The sequence below is a fragment of the Asparagus officinalis genome, chromosome 6 (assembly GCF_001876935.1).
Source record: "Asparagus officinalis chromosome 6, Aspof.V1, whole genome shotgun sequence".
Lineage (NCBI taxonomy): Eukaryota > Viridiplantae > Streptophyta > Magnoliopsida > Asparagales > Asparagaceae > Asparagus > Asparagus officinalis.
In genome coordinates this window covers 46,744,563-46,770,475 of record NC_033799.1, presented here as the reverse complement: position 1 = coordinate 46,770,475, position 25,913 = coordinate 46,744,563, and positions in this window count along the sequence as shown.

Genomic DNA, 25,913 nt, shown 5'->3' with positions numbered 1-25,913 from the left:
ATGAGAAAAAATCGGGCCGACCAGGGGCCCGGCCCGCTCAGGCCCGGGCCCGGACCCGGCCTGGGTCCGAGCTTCGGTTTTGCCCGGCCCGGGACCGGTTTCCCAGGCCGGCCCAGAGGGACACCCCTACGCTAGGGGCATGAATTTACCTTATAATTAAGTGCACGCCCCTACAGTCGCGGATCATGATTAACTTTCTTCGGGGACAGACCCGACCGCCATCTATTTATTCTCAAACTATAATATAATTTTACAAATCAAATACATACTTAATAGATGTGTTATAGTCCCAACTAAATAGACTAAAATTTAACTAGGGGGTGCAAATATCTTTGAAGGAAAAATTTCTTGTGGCGCCCTCAAGTCAAAAAGTTGGTCATCCACCTCCCCAAGAAAAAGTCAACTATGTTGAAGTTAATACTAATTCCAAAAAGGCTTGAGTTAGTTATCCCTAGGAATTATAGTCATACTAGAATTCTATTATGAAACACGTTGTAAAACCTTTAAATAGGCATTCATGCATTCTTGTACTTAAGAGAGAAAAAAAGAAGAAAAAAGAAAGGGGATGAGTGCTGTAGCTACAGTAACCAAGAGTTCAGAAGTTTTTTTTATTTGCTTCTCCCGCTAAATCTCTCATCATATATATTATACTTCTATTTGCTTTGCCGATGATTGCTCCAACAATGGTATCAAAGCCATGATCAATCTAAACGAGATGACATCGCCTTCTATTCCTATATTGGAAGGGAAGAATTATCACCAGTGGAGAGTGCAGATAAAAGTGTTGTTTGAATATCAAGATATGTTGGGTGTCGTAGAGAGGAGTTGTTGATCTCACAGATAGTGCAAGTGAAGCCGAGAAGAAAGCCCACGGTGAGATAAAGAAGAAGGATCGAAAGACGTTATTCTACATCCATCAAGGAGTGAATGATTCTGTTTTTGAGAAGATCGACGGAGCAACTACAGCAAAACAAACATGGAATATTTTGGAGACATCGTACCATAGCGTTGAAAAGGTGAAAAAAGTTAGGCTTCAAATATTAAGGCGTCAATTAGAAATTTTGCAGATGGAACCCGCTGAAAGTGTTGCTGATTACATGACTCGAGTACTTGCTTTGACAAATCAAATAAAAATAAACTGGGAGAAGGTTACAGATTTAGAAATTATGGAGATGATATTACGATCTCTTACAGTAAAATTTGATCATATCGTGGTGGAAATCGAAGAATCGATGGATTTGTCCAAGATGATAGTTGATGAGTTGATGGGTATCGTACAAGTTCACGAGCAACACATGAACGAGAGGTCAACTAAGAAGCCCCTTGAGAAAGCTTTTCAAAGTCAAGTTTTTATAAAAAATAACAAAGAAGTGCAGTACGAAAGAGACCAGCGTGGAGGAAATTCCCATGGCAGAAGACGAGGACACGAGAACTACAACAACCAAGGATGTGAATACTATAATAATTAAGGATGTGGAAATTATAACAACAATCAAAGAGATGAAGAGAATCAGAGAAGCAATTATCAATCAAATTCAAATTATTGAGGTCGAGGTCAATGTTGATGTAGGCATTAAAATTTAACTATAGGTTCCCACACGCAGCTCTAGATGAAGAAAAGCGATAATGTCATTATTTAAGTCAAATAGGATTATCCACTGCTATAGATAAGCTAACAAGTACATGAAGTGAGTCGGCGAACCGTATGAGTCAACATAACACGTGAAACGGCAAAACAACGAAGAAACAACTCAGCCAGGAGCTGTGTTTCGCCCACAAGGGGAGAAACACCATGTGTGTCTTTCCCACACTATGTGTGTCTCTCCTATGGAAAGTTGTAGGTCTCTTTGTCGGCTTTCCAACACATCTTGAATCACCTTATTCCGAGATCGAACGAGAGAGTTAGAGCCAAAATACGCGAGACAGTCCAGGCTGTTTCGCACTTGTGAGACAACAATAGTGTCTCGCACATTTTAGCCATGATGAGATTTGATTATGAAAAATATCTAAAGAAAAACTTATGTCTCTTAGTCAGCTTTCTAATGCATCTTAAATCACCTCATTCAGAGATCGGACGAGAGAGTTAGAGTCAAAATATCGAAGGTAGTACAAACTGTTTTCTTCAACCGAGACACCAAAAGTGTCTAGGAAACTATAAGATTGCTCATAGTTTCTGAGACAGGGAATGTGTCTCAAAAAATATGAGACAACCCATAGTTTTCGAGACACGGAAACTATCTCATAAGCTATGGGGGAGTTTCACACTTCCATTGATGGTTTTCTTAGGTTTTGTGTGATCCACGTGGCTTCATAACTACTGGGGATTGTGTGTGTGAAAGTGAGCCGCTTATAACTGAAGAGATAATGGCATTTAAAGGTAGGAATGTCAGTTACAAAACTGGCTGGAAGAACCCCTTCTTCCAAGGCACATAACGTGTCTCGGAAATAGGGGATGTTAGTGGGGCTTTGTTTTAACTTTCTACCTTCAGTTACAGTTTCTAGGAGCTATAAATACTTCTCTAGCACCCATATGCACGAGGACCAAAGTAGAGAAAGTAGAAAAGAGCAGATTAGGTAGAGACTTGACCATTTTGGTGAATTCCGAGCAAGAGAGAAAGAGAGCCTTCATTGTTTTCAATCATCCTCAAAAGCCATCAGCGTTTCCTCGAGATCTAAGCTTTAACTTGATCTTGAGAAGAGTGTTTTATCTTACATTATTGAGATATCCACTTATATTTATTTTTCTAAGATGAAACATCGACTCCTGAGCGTTCTTCACGATTGAACTTGGATCTGTGATTTGGTCGTCCATGGGCTAACGCACCCCCGACAAAGGCAAAGATCCCATGCAAAAAGTGAACGATAAACGTCCTCTATGTGTGTTTATAGGGAGTACTTTTAATCTTGTTTTATTGTAAAGAGAAGTTTTATAAAGCACAAAGCTCACTCTTTTGTTTCTATTGTAATCGATAAACATTTGTAATGGATTACGCAATAAAAGTTTTTCCTGACGCAAACACGCTAGCGACCACAGTGGGAGCCAACGGTCTCGTTGCTGAGACCATCGTGTCACAACCGATCAAGTTCCTGGTTGAGTTTACGGTCAAGTACGAGTTTGAACAGGCCAAGTTTGAGGAGTACCTCTCTTCCTCCTCGCACCGCAAGTGCAAGATCATATCATAGAAGGTTTACATGCCAAAGAAGGCTCGGGGTGACAACTCTCATCCCACCATTGCTGAGCCTTTCCCTCGCAATGTTATCCTGATGATCAACAATGCCAAAAGCTCTACTCATGATGATTCATCCCCAACGAAAGAATCGTTCAACAAAATTTTTCTAACTCTGACGAAGAGGGCTCGTCAGAGGCAATGCCAATGTCTCGCACATCAGCTCACTAAGGTCTTAGAGTAGGTTGACATAGTGCGCTACTATATGGATCTAGAGTCAAGGAAGTGTCGAGTGATCCAGCCGCCTCAACAGCAAGATACTGACATTTCCTCCAAAACATAAACCAATGAATGAGTCCATGTCAAAAGGACTCATTCAACACTGAAGGAACGCATCCAAAAACATAGCGCACGTGCCACATACACTCACGATCTTGTGCAAAAAGCACAAGAGTTGAAGAGGAAAACGGTGATTGAAGAACTGCCAAAATCCCGCAAAGTTTGGGTCCTGAAATCTAAAATTTGTGTAAAAACCAAGTTCGAAGACCGCATGAACTGTCTCCTTCAACCAAGACACCAAATGCTGTCTCGCCCACTCCTTCAACTGAACCAAATGCCGTCTCGTCCACTCCTCCAACTGAACCAAATGTCGTCTCACCCACTCCTCCAACCGAGACACCAAATGTTGTCTCGCTCAAGGCCGATACATACTTCTCTGTCTCACCCAAAAGTGAGTCTCCGCGGTCGTTTCTTAGCTTCTGTCAATGTCCATTCCTAGTCCATCTTCTACCATGCCACCAGTGAAGCCTTGGGTCAATCCTGACCTTTTAAAGTTCAAAATCAAGATGGTGGATCATCTTGATTCTCTGCACGAAGATCAAAGCAAAGCTTCAGTTAAAAAACGTTTGGGTTCGGTGATTCTTCAGACTGGGGGTCGTACGCATCCTCCAATCAAGTCAAAGTCATCCTTTATTAGGAAAGCTCCTATAACTGCCCGCTTGGGGTGCGTATCGAAGCCCAGGAGCCCGTTGAGAGTCCACATTCGAAAAGGTGTGGTTTCAAACATGCAACTCCTGAGAATGCCAAAAATGCCCAACTACGCCAGCAGAAGATAGGGTGCTCCAGCCACCATGCCGATGAGTTGTACTATCAGGCTAGGAGTGTGAAAAGGTCTCGAAAGAGGAGTGTTCAAGAAAATAGTCCTCATTATTCATGTGCGAGGCTCATCAGGGTAGTATTATCTGAATGTAGTTGCTCCAAGACCACTTCACAAAGGGTCTCAGTATTTGAGAGACTCTCCACCGAAGCGTCAAGGCGCAAGCTAAGACGTTTCTGCAAGAAAAAGCCCACCATCCAAGATGGTGAATTCTCAGAAGTCATAATCAATATGGGAGATAGAGGAAAGCGGCATTCGACAAAATCTGACCCTGACTTTTCTCCAGGAGGAAGAGTTGATCAGAGGCTCTCACAAAGAATGTCACAGCTACAACTAAGGGCAACTAGACACAGAGATTACAGGAGAATGCACGAAGGGCTATCTTCAAATGATGAGGCCTCATATACTTGTTCCGTGGTTACATCCAATGATACGACGTCTAGTATAGGACAAGCCATGGAGGCATTCACAACTACACTTGATCAGTTGGCTCAAATGCTTCAATAAGCTTTACCTAAGCAACGAGAAGAAATTAGAGCTGAAATAAAAATAAAAATGGAGTTGACTATGCAGAAAATGAGGGAATTACATGCCCAACAACCTCATCAGCAATATGAGCCGAGTCAATGAGCTGAGTCCAGCCGTCGCAATACTATGCCCGTTCAAACAAATATGGTTGATAGCGACTCAGATGTGGATGAGGCCATTTCTTCTAATGCCGGGAGTGGTTCGGCAGAACCTCCTACACCTTCTCAGAATCGACCGAAGAAAGATGAAGGTAAGGATAAGAAGGCGAGAGACCTTGAAAGAAAAGTTAATGCTTTGATGTCTGCTCACGAGGTAAAGAAGACCGACATTCCTTGCCCATATCCGAGAGAGTGGGAATCAATCCTGTATCCAACGAAGTTCAATTTAATTAACTTCATACCATTTGATAGGAAAAGCTCACCAACCCAACACTTGATCTACTTCAAATCTCACTTGGGTATGATCTCTAGAAACAACCTTTGAAGGTTCGGTCATTCGTTAGCACCCTTCGTGGAGCCGCCTTTGATTGGTACCATCGTCTCAAGTCGGAGAGTATCAACTGTTAGGACGATATGGAGAGCATGTTTATCACATATTTCTTCAATGATGACACTGAAGTGTCAGTTATGATCTAAGGACGGGGAGTTAGTTTACAGCTTTGTCAAATGCTTTCGTAACAAGGAAATGAATTATAGAGATCCTATCACAGAAGAGTTTATCTTGCAGAAATGCTATAACAATCTCTCTATTAATGTCCTAGGGGTCATGCCATCCAAAACCTAGAAAGAGTTAAAACTATGCGGTGAAAAGGATGAACCCTTCCTCAGAAGAAAGAAGGCTGAGAGAGGCCAACCGACAGCACCTGCAACTACAATTGACGTTAATCAAACATTACAGCAACAATCGTGGCAAAAATCATCATAACAGTCTCCTCAAACGCAATGGTACTCCTTCAAGGACGATGATATTCTAACCATCTTTAAGTATCTCCTGAACAACAACAAAATTGAACCGCCATTTATTAAAAATCAGGAGGAAGCCAACAGGAGTTCAGACCTAAAATACTGTGCATACCATAGGAGGGCTCTTCATCCCACTAAGGCTTGCTTTGTTCTCAAAAACACAATCCAAGCATTGATTGATGCCGACATCATAACGGTGAAATAAGCCAAATGAGGACCATATAACTCCAAAGAGTGTATGAGTATAAATTACTTCTCCATTACCTCCAACTGGTATATGAGGCTAAACTGTTTCTTACCGTTAACGGGAAGTTCTTGGAAAATATTACACATAATATTCTTAAGGATAACCCGACTTCCTCCGATAGGTATACGAGATTAAACTGCTTCCCTTATTTCCAACAACTAGAAGTTTTTAGAGAATATTACTCTTAATATTCTTAAGGATAAACCGACAATGTGGCTGAATACAATTGGATTCAGGTTCGCCAAAGAGCTGAGGGTGAAATACCTCAATGCATTCTAATGGGAAGTTCCAAGAGAATACTACACAAAGTATTATTAAGGATAACCCAAAACCGATTGATTATTCAAGGTGAAAACTAATCATCAGAATAATTCATTCTTAATCATGATTAAGAACCTCCCACTATGGCTATTTAATCATTTTTAAGATGATTAAAACCCTTCCACTGTGACTTTCGGAGAATTCTTTCGTTGAGATGAGATTCAACGATTGTATATGGTCAATCTTTCCTCATGAAACTCCTAGGGTGTAATTGTGGAGTTCTTATTGATTCATCATCCTCCACTACAAAATCCCTCACTAATCAAATTAATTAATGGTGGGTCTACTAAAAGTCTTCACGGTTAAATCCATTCAAACATTCACTGTGTCTAAACCTTTAACACTCCGCTGTTGAAGTCCTGACACGACATCTAAAATTTTAATCTGATGATCCATGGTGATTATCAAACCCTTTCATGTTAAGTTTTAGCCACTTGACACCAAAAATCCTCACTGGGTGATTTGTACAAGTCAACATTCCTACTGTTATTTATACATTCATTCTCACTACCCATTTGGTCAACCCTTTAAACAGTTAGGGCCAAAACCAAAATCCCCTCTCGATTCCTTCCATGAATGAGAGGTCCACTTTTAAATTGAATGATCAAACCTTTAAATAGTTAGGATCGTCTCAAACCCCTACTTGGTAAAACCTTTAAATAGTTAGGGCCTAGGCTAAAATCCTCTCTCGACTCATTCCATGAACGAGAGGTCCACTTCCAAATTGAACGATCAAACCTTGAAATAGTTAGGGTCATCTCAAACTCTCATTTGGTTAAACCTTTAAACAGTTAGGGCCAAAGCCAAAATCCCCTCTCGATTCCTTCCATAAACAAGAAGTCCTCTTTCAAATTAAACGATCAAACATTTAAATAGTTATGGTCATCTCAAACCCCCACTTGGTCAAACCTTTAAATAGTTAGGGCCAAAGCTAAAATCCCCTCTCGACTCCTTCCATGAACGAGAGGTCCACTTCCAAAATTGAATGACCAAACCTTTAAACAATTAGTGTCGTCTCAAACTCTCATTTGGTCAAACCTTCAAACAGTTAGGGCCAAAGCCAAAATCCCCTCTTGATTCCTTCCATGAATAAGAGGTCCTCTTTCAAATTGAATGATCAAACATTTAAATAGTTAGGGTCATCTCAAACACCCATTTGGTTAAACCTTTAAACAGTTAGGACCAAAACTAAAATCCTCTCTCGATTCCTTCCATGATCAAGCGGTCCTCTTTCAAATTGAACGATCAAACGTTTAAATAGTTAGAGTCGTCTCGAACCCCTATTTGGTTAAACCTTTAAATAGTTAGGGTCAAAACCAAAATCTCGTCTCGATTCCTTCCATGAACGAGTGATCCACTTCCAAATTAAACGATCAAACCTTTAAACAGTTAGGGTTGTCTCAAACTCCCACATGGTCAAACCTATAAACAGTTAGGGCTAAAGACAAAATCCCTCTTGATTCCTTCTATGAACAAGAGGTCCCTTTTCAAATTAAACGATCAAACCTTTAAATAGTTAGGATCATCTCAAACCCCCATTTGGTCAGACATTTAAACAGTTAGGGCCAAAACTAAAATCTTCTCTCTATTTCTTCCATGATCGAGAGGTCCTCCTTCAAATTGAATGATCAAACCTTTAAATAGTTAGGATCATCTCAAACCCCTATTTAGTCAAACATTTAAATAGTTAGGGCCAAAACAAAAATCCCCTCTCGATTGTTTGCATGAACGAGAAGTCCACTTTCAAATTGAACAATCAAACCTTTAAACAGTTAGGGTCGTTTCAAACTCTACTTGGTCAAACCTTTAAACAGTTAGCGCCAAAGCCAAAATCCTCTCTCGATTCCTTCCATGAATGGGAGATCCACTTTCAAATTAAATGATCAAACATTTAAACAGTTAGGGTTGTCTCAAACTCCCACTTGATCAAACCTTTAAACAGTTAGGGGCAAAGCCAAAATCCTCTCTTAATTCTTTCCATGATCGAGAGGTTCACTTTCAAATTGAATGATCAAACCTTTAAATAGTTAGGATTATCTCAAACCCCCTAGTTGGTCAAAGCTTTAAAAAATTAGGACCAAAGCCAAAATTCCTTCTCAATCCTTTCCATGAACGAGAGGTCCACTCAAATTGAATGATCAAATATTTAAACAGTTAGGATCATCTAAAAATCCCATTTGGTCAAACCTTTAAATCGTTAGGATCAAAATCGAAATTTTCTTTCGATAAATGAGAGTCTTCCACCCACATCAGCCGATCAAACCTTCCTATAGTTAGGGTTATTTCAAAATTCCTGCTTGGTCAAACCTTTAAACAGTTAGGGCCGAAGTCGGAATTTCAATCCTATAAATAAGAAATTCACCTTCAGATTGGGTAATCAAACATTCCAACAGTTAAGATTATCTAAATCTTTCAGATTCTCGGAGTGGAGATCACACTCTTAGTTTCATCTGATGCAGGAGATAGAATATAAAATTCTTCCTCTCTAGTACTGGGTTCGTCTTTGCCCAAAGAGAAGACCTGGAGATAGAAAATAAATTTCTTCCTCTCCAGTACAGAGTTCGTCTTTACCCCAGGAGAATACAAAAGATTTCAAAAGTCTATACGTGTAGCCAGTCCACACATGTAGCTAGTTGTTATTATTAACTTAACAACAACTGAATCTATGCCTCTATAGCATAGGGGACTCTATCTCGATCTCTAATTAGAGATAAGTCTACGCCTAACACGTGTTGCCGGGTAGTCTATTCTCGTGAGAAATGACAAAGCCTGCATATTCAGTATCGTAGCACTAAGTCTAAGAGAGTTTATTCTTTTAGCACAACGTTACATATAAAATGGATCTAGACAATCTACATGCTAGCTCGACTCAAACGGTAGTCGGTATAGGCTCATTAAATTCATTAATGGCTAAGGGTTTGCCAAAAATCCTATTATGCTTGTGACGACGGATTCACTCTTTTAAACTCGTGCAAACTCCACCTTCAAATAATCTTTTATGGAGTCTGCGGTAGTAGTCAAATCCTTGATAATCCTTCATAACACTGCCAAATCGACCTCATGAGTTGTGGAAGGCTATTCTGATTTAATAGTCACTAACGCACTAGCTTTATCAGTTAGTCTCGTGACCTGAGCACCCGGGGTAACATCAAGTCCAACCGAATTCTTCACAATCAGTGGATCCAAATATTTGATTTCAAAAGGATCCTTGAACGTATTTTTGGAGGATGACGACTTCATACGTGCGGTAACCTCAGAGATAGTAGCTGTATCAGCATCTACGTGGTCCTACAATCAAAACTCACATGAAGGATCCCTTCGGCATATGCTCGATATGTTTTCCAACCCATCTTTGATACGCTTATAGCATGCCTTCGATGTACACAATGTAAACACAGGTGCACCAAAGGTGATGATCTTCCAAAATTGCCTATTAGGAATCCCACACACAGAGTTCAACCACAATTCAGATGCAAATTCCTAACAAAGATGATCAGTTCAACGTCAACTCAACGACGCAAGCTAGTTCAAGTATTAACACACTAGTTTTGGTTTAAGATTTTGACAACGGTCAGACATTAAACATAGCGTTAGAAGAATTTCAGACTATTCGACAAAAGACTGAATAGACTAAAGCTGAAGAATTCAAAGAATTGAAGACTGTGCTTGTATTATCCAAAGTATTCCAGACTCATTTATAAAAGAATGAGACTGAAACACTTTGGAGGGGGTATCTGTAGGCGTTAAAAATTACATATAGATTCCCACGCGCAACTCTAGATGAAGAGAAAGTGATGAACATCATTATCCAAGTCAAAGAGAATTATCCAATGCCGTAGAGAGCTAACAAATGCATGAAGTGGGTCGGCGAACCGTACGAGTCAACGTAACACGCGAAATAGCAAATCAACGAAGAAACAACTCAGCTAGAAGCTGTGTTTTGCCCACAAGGAGTGAAACACAATGGGTGTCTTGTCCACACCATGTATGTCTCTCCTATGAGAAGTTGTAGGTCTGATCATCAGCTTTCTAATGCATCTTGGATCACCTCATTTTGAGATCGGACGAGTGAGTTATAGCCAAAATACCCGAGACAGTCCATACTGTTTCACACTTGCAAGACACCAATGGTGTCTCGCACATTTTGGTCATGATGAAATTTGATTCTGAAAAAGCTCAAAAGATAAAAGTTGTAGATCTCTTTATCATATTTCTAACACAACTTGAATCACCTCATTTCAATGTCAGAAGAGAGAGTTAAAATCAAAATACCGAAGGTAGTACAAACTATTTTCTTCAACCGAGACACAGAAAGTGTCTTGGAAACTACAAGATTGCTCATAGTTTCCAAGACAGGGAATGTGTCTTAGAAACTATGAGACAACCCATAGTTTCTGAGACATAGAAACTATCTTGGAAACTATGGGGGAGTTTTACACTTTTGTTGATAGTTTTCTTAGCTTTTGTGCGATCCACATGGCTTCATAACTTCTAGGGATCATGTGTGAACATGGGAGGACCATTACAAATGAAAAGTATGCTAATGAATGAAGAGATAATAGCATTTAAAGGTGGGAATGCTAGTTACAAAACTGACTGGCAAAACCCCTTCTTCCGAGACACATAACGTGTCTCAGAAATGAGGGATGTTAGTGGGGCTTTGTTTTGACTTTCTACCTTTAGTTACAACTTCTAAGGGCTATAAATTTTTCTCTAGCACTCATATGCATGAGACCAGAGCAGAGAATTCAGGAAGGAGTAGATTAGGCAGAGACTTGAGCATTTTGGCGAATTCTGTGCAAGAGAGAAAGAGAGCCTTCATTGTTTTCAAGCATCCTCAAGAGCCATCAGTGTTTCATCGAGATCTAAGCATTGACCTGATCTTAAGAAGAGTGTTTTATCTTACCTTGTTGAGATATCCACTTCTATCCTTGTTTCGAAAACAAAACATCGACTCCCGAGCCTTCTTCACGATTCAACTTAGATATGTGATTCAGTCGTCCATGGGCTAATACACCCCTGACACAGGTGAAGATCCCATGCAAGTAACGAATGATAAACGTCGTTTGCGTGTGGTTCTAGGGGCACTCTTAATCTTGTTTTATTGTAAAGAGAAGTTTTACAAAGCACAAAGCTCACTCTTTTTTTCTATTGTATTCAATAAACATTTATAATGGATTCTGCAATAAAATTTGTTCTCGATGCAAATAGTCTAGGCTTTGGATGTGGTAGAGGAAATTTTAATAAATCAAACAGTGAATGTTACATATGTCATAGATATGGCAACTATGTAAAATAGTGCAAGTACCAGGATAATTCCTAATCTGGAGATGAAGTTCAATTTGCACAAAAAAGAGGTGATGAAGACAACCATAGTTTATTGATGGTCATGATAGCTGGTGAATAATCAAACTATAACACATGGTTCCACATGTGCGGAAAGAAGGGGTTGTTCGTGGACCTAAATGAGTCGATGCGGTCCAAAGTCAAGTTTGCCGATGATAACACTACATCAGTGATGGGAAAAGGGTGAGTTCTAATCAAGCTGAAGAATGGAGACCATAATTTATTTCGAATGTATTCTATGTGCCGAATATAAAGAACAATTTACTCAATATAGGCCAACTTCTTAAAAAGGGTTATGATCATCGCTTCTCTGGTAATCAACTCCTAATTTTTAATAAAAGAGGTGTATTTTTCTTTAAAGCCCCTATAAAAAATAATCGTATGTTTCAAGTTGACATCCAGAATGATGTTTATCATTGATTCAATGCTATTATGAAAGATAAGTCATAGTTATGGCATCTTAGGTTTGGACATCTAAACTTTCACAGTCTAAAGTTGCTTGCACAAAGAAATTTGATGAGAGGCTTGCCCGTTGTAGATCATCCTGAATAGTTGTGTGAATGTTGTATTCTTGGAAAGCAACATAGATCATCCTTTGGTATTAGAAACACTTGGCGTGTAAAGAAGCCTCTTGAACTCGTTCATTCAGATGTGAGCGGTCCTATGAACACTATATCCAATGGCAATAATTAATACTTCCTAACTTTTATTGATGATTTTACAAGGCAAATATAGGTCTACTTTTTGCAGCAAAAATCTAAAATCTTTGATTATTTTAAGTTCTTTAAAGCCCTAGTTGAGAAGGAAAGTGGTTACTTTATCAAGGTGCTACGAACAGATGGAGGAGGTGAATATACTTCTAATGAATTCAATAAGTATTATGCAGATGAAGGAATAAAGCGTGATGTCATTTTTTCCTACACACCTCAACATAATGGCGTCGCTGAATGCAAAAATCGGACGATACTTGACATGGTGAGAAGCATGCTAAAGGTCCGAGGTATGCCAACTTATTTTTGGGGTGAAGCTGTCTCATGCATTGTATACTTGTTGATCAGGTCACCAATAAAGTGCATTGATAATCTTACTCGTGAAGAGGTGTGGACTGGTTATAAGCTAAGTGTAAGACATCTCAAAGTGTTCGGCTCCATTGTTTATGCTCATATTCCAGCAAAAAGAAGAAAAAAACTTGATGACAGAAGCGAGAAGAAAGTTTTTATTGGCAACAAGTCCGGGGGCTACAAACTCTACAATCTTACTATAAAGAAGGTGATTGTAAGCAGAGATGTTATTTTTACTGAAGAAAAAGCTTAGAATTGGGATCTAGAAGCACAAAACAATTTACGACGTACTCTCCTTGATATTCTTGAAGACGGTGTCCCTGTTACAACTAAAGAAGCACCAATGACCAATGCTCCTGAAGCTCCAACCTCGCAAGTTTCATTACAAGTTGAAAGACCAAGAAGAAATTGCCAATCATTAGTTCACTTGAGAGATTATGAAGTAACTCCAGATGATAATATTCATGCAGATGGAGATATAGTGTGCTTTGCAATGTTTTTAGATTATGAGCTAGTTATGTTGGAAGAGGCTATTCAAGATCCTAAGTGGATAAATGCAATGAAAGAAGAAATAAAAGCGATTGAGAAGAATGACACGTGGGAGCTTACTAATATCCCGCAATGACATAAAGCAATCAATGTGAAGTGGGTTTTAAAAATAAAGATTAAAGAAAATGACGAGGTTGAGTAGCATAAAGCAAGATTGGTGGCAAAAGGCTACGAGCATATGCCTGGTTATGATTACCAAGAAGTATTTTTTTATGTTTCTAACATTAAAACTGTTAGACTAGTAATTTCCCTGGCTGCACAGAAGCATTAGAATATTCATCAGATGGACATGAAGTTGGCATTTCTTAATGGGCCACTTAAAGAAGAAGTTTTCGTGAAGTAGCCACCTGGATTTGTGAAAGGATGTGAACATAAAGTATACAAGTTAAAAAAAGTATTGTACGGACTGAAGCAGGCGCCGCGAGCATGGAAAAAAAGAATAGATTTTTTTCTTTCAGAAAAGTGGATTTCAGAAATGCCCCTCCGAGCATGCCTTATATATGAAGATAAAAACTCTAATGATATACTACTATTATGCCTTTATGTGGATGACTTGATTTTTACGGGCAATAATATTACTATGATTAAAGATTTTAAAAAGTCAATGATGCATGAATTTGAGATGACAGATCTTGCCTTGTTGTCTTATTTTCTCGGCATTAAAGTAGTTGAAGCAGATGATGGGATTTTCATATGTCAAATGCGGTATTGTGCTTAGTTGTTGAACAAGTTTCAGATGTTTAATTACAATCCTGTTAGAATTCCTATGGAGGTTGGTACTAAATTATCTCAAGAATGTGATGGTGCAGAAGTTGATCCTACCTATTTCAAAAAAGTTATTGGGAGTCTGAGATATCTCACATGCATAAAACTAGATATAGCTTATGGAGTTGGTTTAATCAACAGATATTTGGAGGCCCCTTGCCAATCTTATCTACAAGTTACAAGGAGAATTATACAGTATCGAAAGGGGACTTATGATCATTGTTTGTTTTATTCATCATCTAATAATTGTGATGTTGTAGGTTATTCTGACAGTGATTGGAGTGGAGACCATGATGATCGTAAAAGCACTTTCGGCTATGTTTTTAATTTTGACACCACCGCATTTTCATGGTCGTCGAAGAAGCAGTCTATTGTTGCACTCTCAACTTGTGAAGCAGAGTATGTAGCAGATGCGTCGAGTGCTTGTCAAGCAATTTGATTGCGCAATGTGCTAAGTCAGATTCATATTCAAGTTCAAGGTCCTACAAATATTTATTTTGATAACAAGTCCACAATTGATTTGGTAAAAAATCCAGTCACTAATGGAATGAGCAAACATATTCATACTTGTTACCAATTTTTACCAGACAATATTGAGAAGAACGAGATCGCGTTTATTTATTGCAAGTCTGAAGATTAAGTTGCGGACATCCTCACGAAACCCTTAAAGTTTGAAGCATTTTGTCAAGTTGAAGCACATGATGGGAATAAAGACCTTATAGAATTAAGGTTAAAAAGGGATGTTGAAGTTAATCCTAATTCTAAAAGGATTTGAGTTAGTTATCTCTAGGAATTATAATCATACAAGAATTCCATTATGAAAGACTTTGTAAAGCCTTTAAATAGGCATTCATGCATCCTTATGTTGTGCGCAGCGGAAATTTTGGCAGCACCTCCGGTGCGCAAGGTGCACAACAAGAGATTAGATCACAACGGAATTCTCGTTTCTCAAAGGAAACAAGAACCGAAAGCCAGATATCTCATCAAAGTGAGATATCTGCTCTTCCTCTCGTCAGCTCTAAGACTGCGCGTTGAGGGAACCTACAAGCTATTACAAATCACGGCAAGAACACAAATTTTACGTGGTTCGGCAAATCGCCTACGTCCACGGGGCAAGGAGGGTGAGATCTACTAATAGAGGGAGAGATACAATTGGGGTTTACAATCTCACAGATAAAACCCTCTCACAAACTCTCAGATCCCTCACACAAATATTCTCTTAACAAAAGGATGAAAAACCACTCTCAAAATCGGCACTGCACACTACCCAAGAAAGAAAACCAAACAGCACACAAAACTTTTTTTCTTTCTCTGCCGAAAACAAGCTGCAGCCGCCGAAATAAAACCAAACTCCTGCTACAGCCGCAACCTTGCACACATAGGGCAAAATAAAAAAAACTGTATTTATAGCTTCCGAGTTGACAATCATCGGGTGGGCCTTGCCTTCAAAACCCGGGTGCGGGAGCTGTGCTCACGCGAAGGGATTCACGAGAGCTTGGACTTCACGTGGGTGTGGTGGACCCCACATGAAAACTTGTGGACAATTGCATTGTTCACGTGATCTCCTCCAGATTCACAATTCTCCACCTCGGTGAAGTTTTCCCAAAACTGAACCGACACTAACCAAAATAAATGCCTCACTTGTTGCATCCAGTACGTCAAGGCAACGGACTCATGACAACGGACTCCAGCTACACAAGTCGAGACTCAAACGGGAGTGCGAACACTCACCCAAAACAAATAGTGTCTACTCACCAAATCAAACTGAGCCTACACCGACTACACCAAATGCCTCACTTGCGGTGTCATTCTCCAAATTGATCTCACCCCCATCAACTAAACCAAACTGGCTGCATCGTAAGGACTGCCTACGTATCCTCTTGCCCAAGGAATCAAGCCTTCACGTAGTTCACCCAAATGGCCTCCAAAGGCCCTCAATCAAATAGAAAAGTCTGCAACTCTTCTTCAATATCACCAAACGATCTACAACTGATAGCACTCCCAATAGCTCCAAATTGAGACAAATCAAACACCTCCATCTGAAGTGAACCAATGGCCGTATCCAAATTAAGTCCATCAACTGCAATCGAATCTAACTCATCATCTGCATCCAAAACCAAATGATCCCCAATCTGTGTCACCTCAGCTGGAATCCCAAATGATACAGTATGATCTGGAGTCTCTACCCAACGTGGAGTAGTATCACTCTCCACCCGCTGCGATTTCCCAAAGATCTGATCACTACTCTCCACCTGCCAAGAGTTAAATGTGACATACCTGCTCAGACAAAATCAGAAGCCAATACCTGATAATCAAACACGCCTCTGAATCCCAAATGTGCTATCGGATCAAATCTCACATCCATGATGTGACCAAGTGCTGGGTAGCCTAACATCCGACGCAACCTAAAATCTGAAGCAGCTCTACCAGATCCAAAATCTCTACATGCAGCAGTTGGCAACCTATACATAAGATAGCCCAAACATGTCGTAGCCCGCACACCAATGCCAATACTCGACATCAACCGCCGATCCTCCTCCAGAAAGGAACAGCTCCCCAAATCTGCTATCTCATCATGTCGCCTCAAAGTTTCCACACCAATGAAGTGTCTCCAATTGCCGTGAGCTCGGCACAAATACAGATATAGGTCCCTCTTGTACCTCCCTCTAACATCAGACTGAAGTACCTTCACCTTTCTGCCAATACACTTCCTCCATTTGTTGCGGGCTTCTAGGACTTCACACCAACGGGACTTGGTTGCAACCCACCAATGCCTAGAATAATCCCCAACTGCGAAAACCACATACCTATTACCTCCTAATAATGCTCCCTTGGAAGGCCCCCGAATGCCTGAATGAACACCCCTCAGAAGACCCCTCGAATGATGGATAGAAGTGCCAAACTCCACCTCGGTCTTCTCGCTCATCCTAATGGGTTCACAGGACTTCAAACTGTAGGTCAAAGCACTCCTTAACAATCTATGCACAGTATTACCAATCAAATAACCCAGCATCAAACAACGCCACAGTCTAGCCGAATCTGATGAAGTCGTCATCTCCCTATCAATCGCCGTGCTTCCAAGCAAATAATATAAATTGCTCCTTCTGACGCCCTTCATCACAATCATGGACCCCAATGTGACCTTTAAATGTGCATCCATCAAGGTCACTTTATAGCCAGATGCCACCAAAGCTCCTAGTGAAATGATGTTCTTCGACAACTGCGGAACGAACCTCACTTCTTCCAACTCCCGTACCATCCCGTCACTCATCTTAATCCGAACGGTACCAATACCACCAATAGAGCATGCATGTCCATTACCCATGAGCACAACATCCTCTCTTTCCAACTTCTGAAAGCTGGAGAACCAATCCCTCCTAGGGCAAACGTGGTATGAAGCACCCGAATCCAACATCCACTCTGTAGAGTTAGCAACACAAACTGACGGAAGTACAGATAACGAATAGCCTGAAGAATCTGAATCTGAATTGTTGCCACTAGTCTTGACAACATTCACCTCTGGAGCTTGTACAGCTTTCCCCTTATTCTTCTCGGCTCGATCTAACTTTGGGCATTCAGCTTTCCAATGTCCATCCTCTTTACAAAAGGCACACTGATTCCTACGAATCCCACGATGTGCACCTCTAGACTGCGACCTCCTGCTTCGGTTTGAACCACGGCCATGAACTACTAATGCATCTCCCGATGCCTTCTCGGAGGACTCATCAACACTCTTCCTCAACTCATAATTCACCAACGCTGAGGTCACCTCCTTATAACTAACAGTAGTTCTTCCATTAATCATAGTTAGGACAAACGTACCAAAATCATCATCTGGCAACGAACACAAAAGTAGCATCGCCTTGTCTTCATCCTCAACCATGATATCCACATTAGCCATGTCTGAAAGTAGCTTTGTGAAGTTATTAACATGCTCCCTAATGGAAACTCTCATCTTCATCTTGAACTGGTAAAACCTCTTCTTCAAGTGAAGCCGATTCTCAATGCTCTTCGTCAGATACTTCTCATTGAGTGTTTCCCACATTCTCTTCGCCGACGTCTCGTTCATCACGTCATAAATAAGATCCGGCGTCAAGCATGACCGAATAACTCCACACGCCCTACTATTCTCTCCTCCAAATTCTGTGCGTCCAATGCTTCCATCACCTGACACCTCCACAATCCGAAATTAATCTTGCCGTCAAACTTCGGAACATCAATCTTCATGTTATTGATGCTCAAACTATGTATCGTCTTCGTAAGAGACGATCCCGATGTGCTTGTTTCACCCATGTTGTCGATCTAACCCTTCAAATAGGAATCCTTCAGCGAATCCTTCAAACAAGCTCTCAAGTCCAACCCGGCGCTCTGATACCACTTGTTGTGCGCAGCGGAAATTTCGGCAGCACCTCCGGTGCGCAAGGTGCACAACAAGAGATTAGATCACAACGGAATTCTCGTTTCTCAAAGGAAACAAGAACCGAAAGCCAGATATCTCATCAAAGTGAGATATCTGCTCTTCCTCTCGTCAGCTCTAAGACTCGGCAAGAACACAAATTTTACGTGGTTCGGCAAATCGCCTACGTCCACGGGGCAAGGAGGGGGAGATCTACTAATAGAGGGAGAGATACAATTGGGGTTTACAATCTCACAGATAAAACCCTCTCACAAACTCTCAGATCCCTCACACAAATATTCTCTTAACAAAAGGATGCAAAACCACTCTCAAAATCGGCACTGCACACTGCCCAAGAAAGAAAACCAAACAGCACACAAAACTTTTTTTCTTTCTCTGCCGAAAACAAGCTGCAGCCGCCCCAAGAAAGAAAACCAAACAGCACACAAAACTTTTTTTCTTTCTCTGCCGAAAACAAGCTGCAGCCGCCGAAATAAAACCAAACTCCTGCTACAGCCGCAACCTTGCACACATAGGGCAAAATAAAAAAAACTGTATTTATAGCTTCCGAGTTGACAATCATCGGGTGGGCCTTGCCTTCAAAACCCGGGTGCGGGAGCTGTGCTCACGCGAAGGGATTCACGAGAGCTTGGACTTCACGTGGGTGTGGTGGACCCCACATGAAAACTTGTGGACAATTGCATTGTTCACGTGATCTCCTCCAGATTCACACCTTATATCTAAGAGGAAAAAAAGATGAAAAAAGAAAGGGGTTGAGTACCGTAGCTACAGTAACCGAGGGTTTATAAGAGGTTTTTTTATTTGCTTCTCCCACTAAATCTCTCCCTCATATATATTATACTTATATTTGTTTTGCCGTTAATTGCTCCAACAAAGTGCACAAAATCCTTTTGACCCGAAAGATTGTTCTTTTACGTCACTGAAACCATTTTACACCTCATCACTTATTTTTCTTCTCTTTACATATATTTTTTGCCATCTTGTCCTCCTCCTTCTGAGCCGTTCTTATCCCTTTTTACTATCATCATCTTTTTCTCTTTCTTTCACCCAACAAAATAATTATAAAGGGATCCAGCATAACGGGACCCGCAAATCCTTTAGTAACCTTGTGATCCCTTTTGCCAACCTCAAGGTCCCTCAGGTTGGGTCAAAGATTTATTCTAGGCTATATGGGGTTCAGAGGGGACGTGTCTTAAGAGTGTTAAACTGGACAAGAAGAAGGGTGGAGAGGTTGGTGTTTGCCACTTTGGGCGGAGCAGATCTTTCACATTTTAAGATTTGCCATGTAAAAAATAAAAATGTTGCACTGAAAGAATCCAAGCAAGTTTATTCACATGGCAAACTATTTATTCACATGGCAAACTATGTACTATCAGGTTGGCGAGGATTTCCATTGAAATAAAATTCCTTTAGGCTGCGTTTGGGAACTTGGATTTGGGCTTGGATTTAAAATCCAGTGTATTTCAAATCCAAATCTCTAGTTTGGATTCTGATTTGAACCAAGATTTTGAATCAATTGATTTAACAAAGAGGAATTTGGAAGCCCAAAACAAATGATTTCAAATTCCACCCCAACCCCTGTCATTTATCAAATCCCGATCCTCTCTCTCTCGCGTTTCAAGTCCCGTTCCTCTCTCTCTCGTTTCGTAAAATCTCTCTCTCCCCCCTAAAGTTTGGATTTTTGATGACGCTGGTTGTAAATTGATGGGAGCTTGATCAGCCTGCAATTGGAGTCGGAGCTGGGCTTCTTGTGTGCTATTAGGATTGTTTCTGTTGGTTTGTAGGATATTTAGATCAATATATATAGATAAAATGTTGAGGATGAGTTGATCCTGCTTTAGGAACTACTTCTTCAACTATTTTTTTTTTTTGACTTGGTCTTGTGAAATCGGAGAAGGAATTTGGGTGTTGCGAGGTGCTTATGTGTGATAATGATTATTTCTATCTGTTGTAGACTTTCTAAAGAAATATATGGGTAATAGTGAAGAACTAATCTTCCTTTTGAACTACTTTGGAGTATAATTTGTTAAAGAAAAATTTAAGATTTTTTACTATTAAAATCCTTGTTCCATATACAATTAAGGACCTGTTAACCTTTTTGATACATTGAATTTAGGATCCATGCTAATGAATAATCGCTTCTTGCGCAAGGTATTATTCGGTCATCTAGGATCCTCCAACAACACAATATTAATACTTCATAGATTTGTTCTTGGTAGAAAGATCAAGAAAATATTGCTGTATGTATATGTAGTATTTCTTGTTTTGGTTAAGGTGGGTAGACCCGGCTTTATTATTTTTGACTGGGAAATATGTTTTTCCACCTATTTATTCATTTCCATGTCACGTGTGAGTAAGAATGGAAGTATTTGTTGTAAAGTTACAGGATGATAAACTTGATCGATAGCATGATAGTTCGTGATATATTTATATTTTGATTTCGATGTCATTGAATTCTATTGAACTACCCATGTTTCTTTGAGAAATTGGGGCAGCAACTTAGGTGACTTCTTTGACCTACGAACCACCTTGCTATGGATAAGCATTCGCTGATTTTAGTTTCATGTAATCCATCTAGCTAGTTAGAAAAAGATCAAGTACCCATATGAAATGCTAACTGAAATCTCAAAACTGAAACCACCAATTCCTGCGATTTACGTCTAATTCAATGTGTATATATGACATATAAATTCATACAATAAACAAGGTTAAATCAATACCGCCATAAATTTTATTTATTTTCTCGATAAACTACCATGAACTCTGAAAATTACAGTAAGCTATCACGAAATTTCTAATTTCAGAAAATTCTCTAGTAACAAACTGATTCTGTTCCAGCATCGGAAAATCCAACCCTGCTGTGGTCCTGGCTCTTGATAGAAGTTTGGATAGTTGGCTAACTCCATTGTCTTCTCTACTTTGTCTTCTTTTTGTTTCCAGCTCATCCCGATAAGCAGACTGACATGAAAATGGACATTTCAGGCTTTTTCATCTGTTTCTGTCCTTAAATCTGCAAATTTTTTCAACATATTTCCTGTGTTCCAGAGACACCAACGTGTCATCATCACCAAGGTCCCAAGTTTGACTAATACAACTAACATACACAGCTTTGGATTCTCAAGCCTATCAGCCAGTAAAGTCGGAACTCCAGAAGACCTGAGGGTGATGTGCGTGGAACTGGTTGCAAATCGCTTCTTGCGCAAGGTATTATTTTGCATCCTTAGATATTACATGTCTACCGTAATGATTCAGTGGAATGCAAATTACAGGCCACTTTTAGATTATCTCACAGCTGTCTCTAGAACATGCAGCATGATTCAGTGGAATGCAAATTACAGGCCACTTTTAGATTATCTCACAGCTGTCTCTAGAACATGCAGCCATCAGCAGGGGTGACGTAATCCATAGTTTTGGTTACTGAATTTTAAGTCGTTGTGGAAGCATATTGATGTTGTTGACTCGGCTATTGGGATTATTCTCTTAACTAGGCTTAACCTGAACTAATGAGAACATTATCAATAAAATGATTCAAATATAGGGAGTTAAAGCGTGCAGCTCGGTAAGCTGTCACTTAGGTTTTGTTGTTGTTGTTGTTTTGTGCAGATGGTTAGGGTGCTTGTTGCGACGGCCATAAGGGAAGCAGCAGCTGCAGAAGAAAGAGGAGACAAGTTCCTATTAATTTCAACTACTCACGAAGCTTTCCTGTGAATCTAACAAAATAATTTTCTCCTTTCAGTCGCAGCTGAAATTTGAATCGTTATTTGTTTGACTATAATGATTATCAATGCTATCAATGATTATTTGCTCATGATTATGATTTTAACCTGAAGTCACATTTCATGTGGTTTATCTGTGTTGTGAGCTTATATTGTTTAATCTTACAGCAATTTGGGGACATCCGCACTTTGTACACTGCCTGCAAACACAGAGGTTTTGTGAGCTTATATTGTTTAATACATTGAAGATATTATTTATCTAAAAACAACATTCTTTCAGATAAGAGAGACGCCACACAAGAGGCATCATAAGTTTATTGAATTTTATGATGTCAGATCTGCAGAAGCAGCCCTTTGCTCATTGAACAGGATAGACATAGCTGGCAAACGCATAAAGCTGGAACCTAGTCGACCTGGCGGAACCCGTTGAAAGTTAGTATATAAATTTTGTCGCTATCTATTCTCATTTTTGTTTACACTCTAAACAGTTTATTGCTAACAACATTCTTCTTCATTATGCATTTCTCTTATTACCATTTAGTGCTGTTGAGATGAATGAACAATAATCATAAATTGTGCAAGTACTGAGTGCATCTTTGTTCTGTATCTCAAATTGTTTCGACCGTTCCTTGTAAAAATCAAGGATCTGAATAGTTTTAACGGTTTAATTCTAGTATCTGAACGTATGTCTCATGTATGATGAATCAACAATAATCATAAATTATGCTCTTCCTTTGGTTCATGTATGATGCTAGACAGATTTGAGTGACTAAGTCCCATGTATGATGTTAGGCTGAGTTGTAAAGTGTGCGCAAATGTAGTTCTCATGTTTGTTATGAGGTTGTGTATCATCTAGTGTATTGATTTACCTAACCAATACTCTCACAGGTCTCCATATGCTTTTATGCTTATCTTATTCAGTCTCACTTATCCGACATTTTTGTTTAATTTGTTTGCTTGTTAGCTTGATTAAAAAAAATTTATTGATCTGCTCATTTTTCTTTGCAGGTTTTGGGCTCATATCGTGATGGCATATGAATTACTCTTTTGTTGTTGCGGATAGGGTTTATCATACAAGCACTTCTGAATCCTCAGTTGCAATTTCTTTACATCAATGATACTTCTCTTCTCACATGCTATTCAGTTTGTAACTCTTTGTATCTTTTCTTATTAACATTTCTCTTGGTATATCAAAGACCAAATTGACTATGTAATTGTCAGTTGTACCTGCATTTGAGAAGATAATGAAATTGTTACTTATTTGCTTTGATATCAACTTATTCTCACTTTGAATATGTGTGAAATATGAAACAAGCCTCAAGTGTTTTCCAGTTTGGATATCAGTGAAATATGCAATGATAATGTATTATTTAGATTTTTTTTTGTAAGATACATGATATGTTTGTAGAGTTTTCTTCATTTTCATTTTGTTGAAAGTCTTGCAAGTTATGGTCGCTAATGAATTTGGAAACTTAGCAAATGTAGCTATCATTGTCAAAATTAGCTAAATTTGTGTTTTTTTTGTTACTATTTTACATATCTCCATTGCATTTGATGTAAACAAGATGAGTTAAGAGAATAAATTTTTATTAATTTTAAATTTAAATTCATGTATAATAAAGTACCCAAACACTAGATTTTGAAATCAAAGATTTTAAATACTTTCATTTAATAAAGATATCCAAACAAAAGATTTCTTAAATCATGGATTTCAAATCCTAAATTTAAAATCCGTTGATTTTAAATCAACTTCTCAAATCCAAATCAAAGTTCCCAAACGCAGCCTTATGTCATTCTTAATTTATAAATATTCAGTTATAATTTTTTTTTAGCACAAATGCATCTTCTTGCAAGCTTATGATTCCTCGAAGTAATTATTGGTATTAAATTGCTCAGACAATGTCGATCTTTAATTGGTGTGTTTGTCATTGAATAACTGCATAAGAGCTAGTTCTTCGAAGCATGATAGAGAAGAGATGATGACATGATGATGACGGTAATGGAGACTCAATGAATGTAAGTTGGAAGAAGAGATGAGAGTAATAGGATTGTGTAGAGGGGTTGGTAAAAGTTAAGAAGATTTGAACAGAGAAGAAAAAAAGGAGCTTCAAAGCATGAGGATTGATAAGAAATAAAACATTGATAGTTTGTTTGTGATATTTAGCTAATAATGTACATTAATTTGTTATTTATGATGGTTAGTAATTAAATGTTATTACTCTCGTATGTTTCTTGTGTTTTTTAGCTAATAGATGGTACACGTATTTGTTATTTGTGACATTAAACTATTAAACATTATATTATTTATTATTTATTATTTATGACGTTCAAGTAAAATTGAATGTTACATTTGTTTATTATTTGCTTTGTTATTTGTGACGGTTAGCCACTAAAATGTTACCTCTCACTAGTACAAAACAGTACAGTCCAAACGGGTGCAACCGTTTGGCCAAATACTGTCTCATACGGTTACAACACTTTGGACAAACAAAAAAACCAATTGGGCAAAAGCTGTTGGGGATGGCTCTACTCAAACGGTTGCCCAACAGTTCAAACCATTGGCCAAACGCCCAAATGGTTGCAACCGTTTGACCTGATAAAAACAATCCAAATGGTTTAAACCGTTTGGGCAGATATTAGTCCAAATGGATTAAACCGTTTGGGCTAATATCTGTCCAAACAGTTGAAACCGTTTGGAGTGATCTTAGACCAAATGGTTTCAACCGTTTGGACTAATATATTCCCAAACAATTTAACGTGTTTGGACGAATTTAACGCGTTTGGACGAATATTTATCCAAACGGTTAAACTAGTTTGGACAGTTGATTTTGATTTTTTTAATGTTTAAACTTCTTTATTTAGCTGTCTGCTTGTAGTTAGAATACATCTCACACAGCTCAATATCTCACAATGAAATCAAAATATATATATACACAAATACAATCGAAAATACATAATATGTATATACAATAAAAACATTCAACCCATACAATCAGCTAAACACAAGAAGCTGACAAAGTCTCTGCCTCTCCAAAAATATATACGTATACAAAATACATATATGTTTGTCTCTAATATCCAAAGTGTCTCTAACATCCAAAATAAAACAAGAGTGGCTTGATCCATTCAGTCGAGGAACTGAAGAAATTCCTTGAAGAATGTCCTCCTAGGACAAGCCTGAACGACTCAAGTCCACAAACATCCTAGCAATATTCTCATGTGATAAACCATGAGCTTAACCTTGAACATTAGAAGTGGAAGCACGAGTAGTCGAAGCAAGACGAGCAGAAGGTTGCATATCAGTAGCGGGCTAAGGAATTGGAGCAGGACGAGTGAAAGACGGTGGATTAGTAGGAGGAGTTGGAGCAGGACGAGCGCTCTGAGAATTAACCTATAAAGTAATGGCAATGTATGAGTGTATATGTAGTGTATATGTCTTAGTGTTAAGTCGAAGTATATGTGTATGTATATGTGTATATGTATATGAGTATTAAATGTATGCATATTTGTGTATGCCAGTGTACATGTGTATATCTATGTGTATATGTGTATGAGTATTAAATGTATGTATATTTGTGTATGCCAGTGTACATGTGTATGCGAGTGTGTGTGTGTATTAGCATATGTACCATATGATTATTAATCCAATGCATCTAAGACATAAGCTCCTCGCTAAGA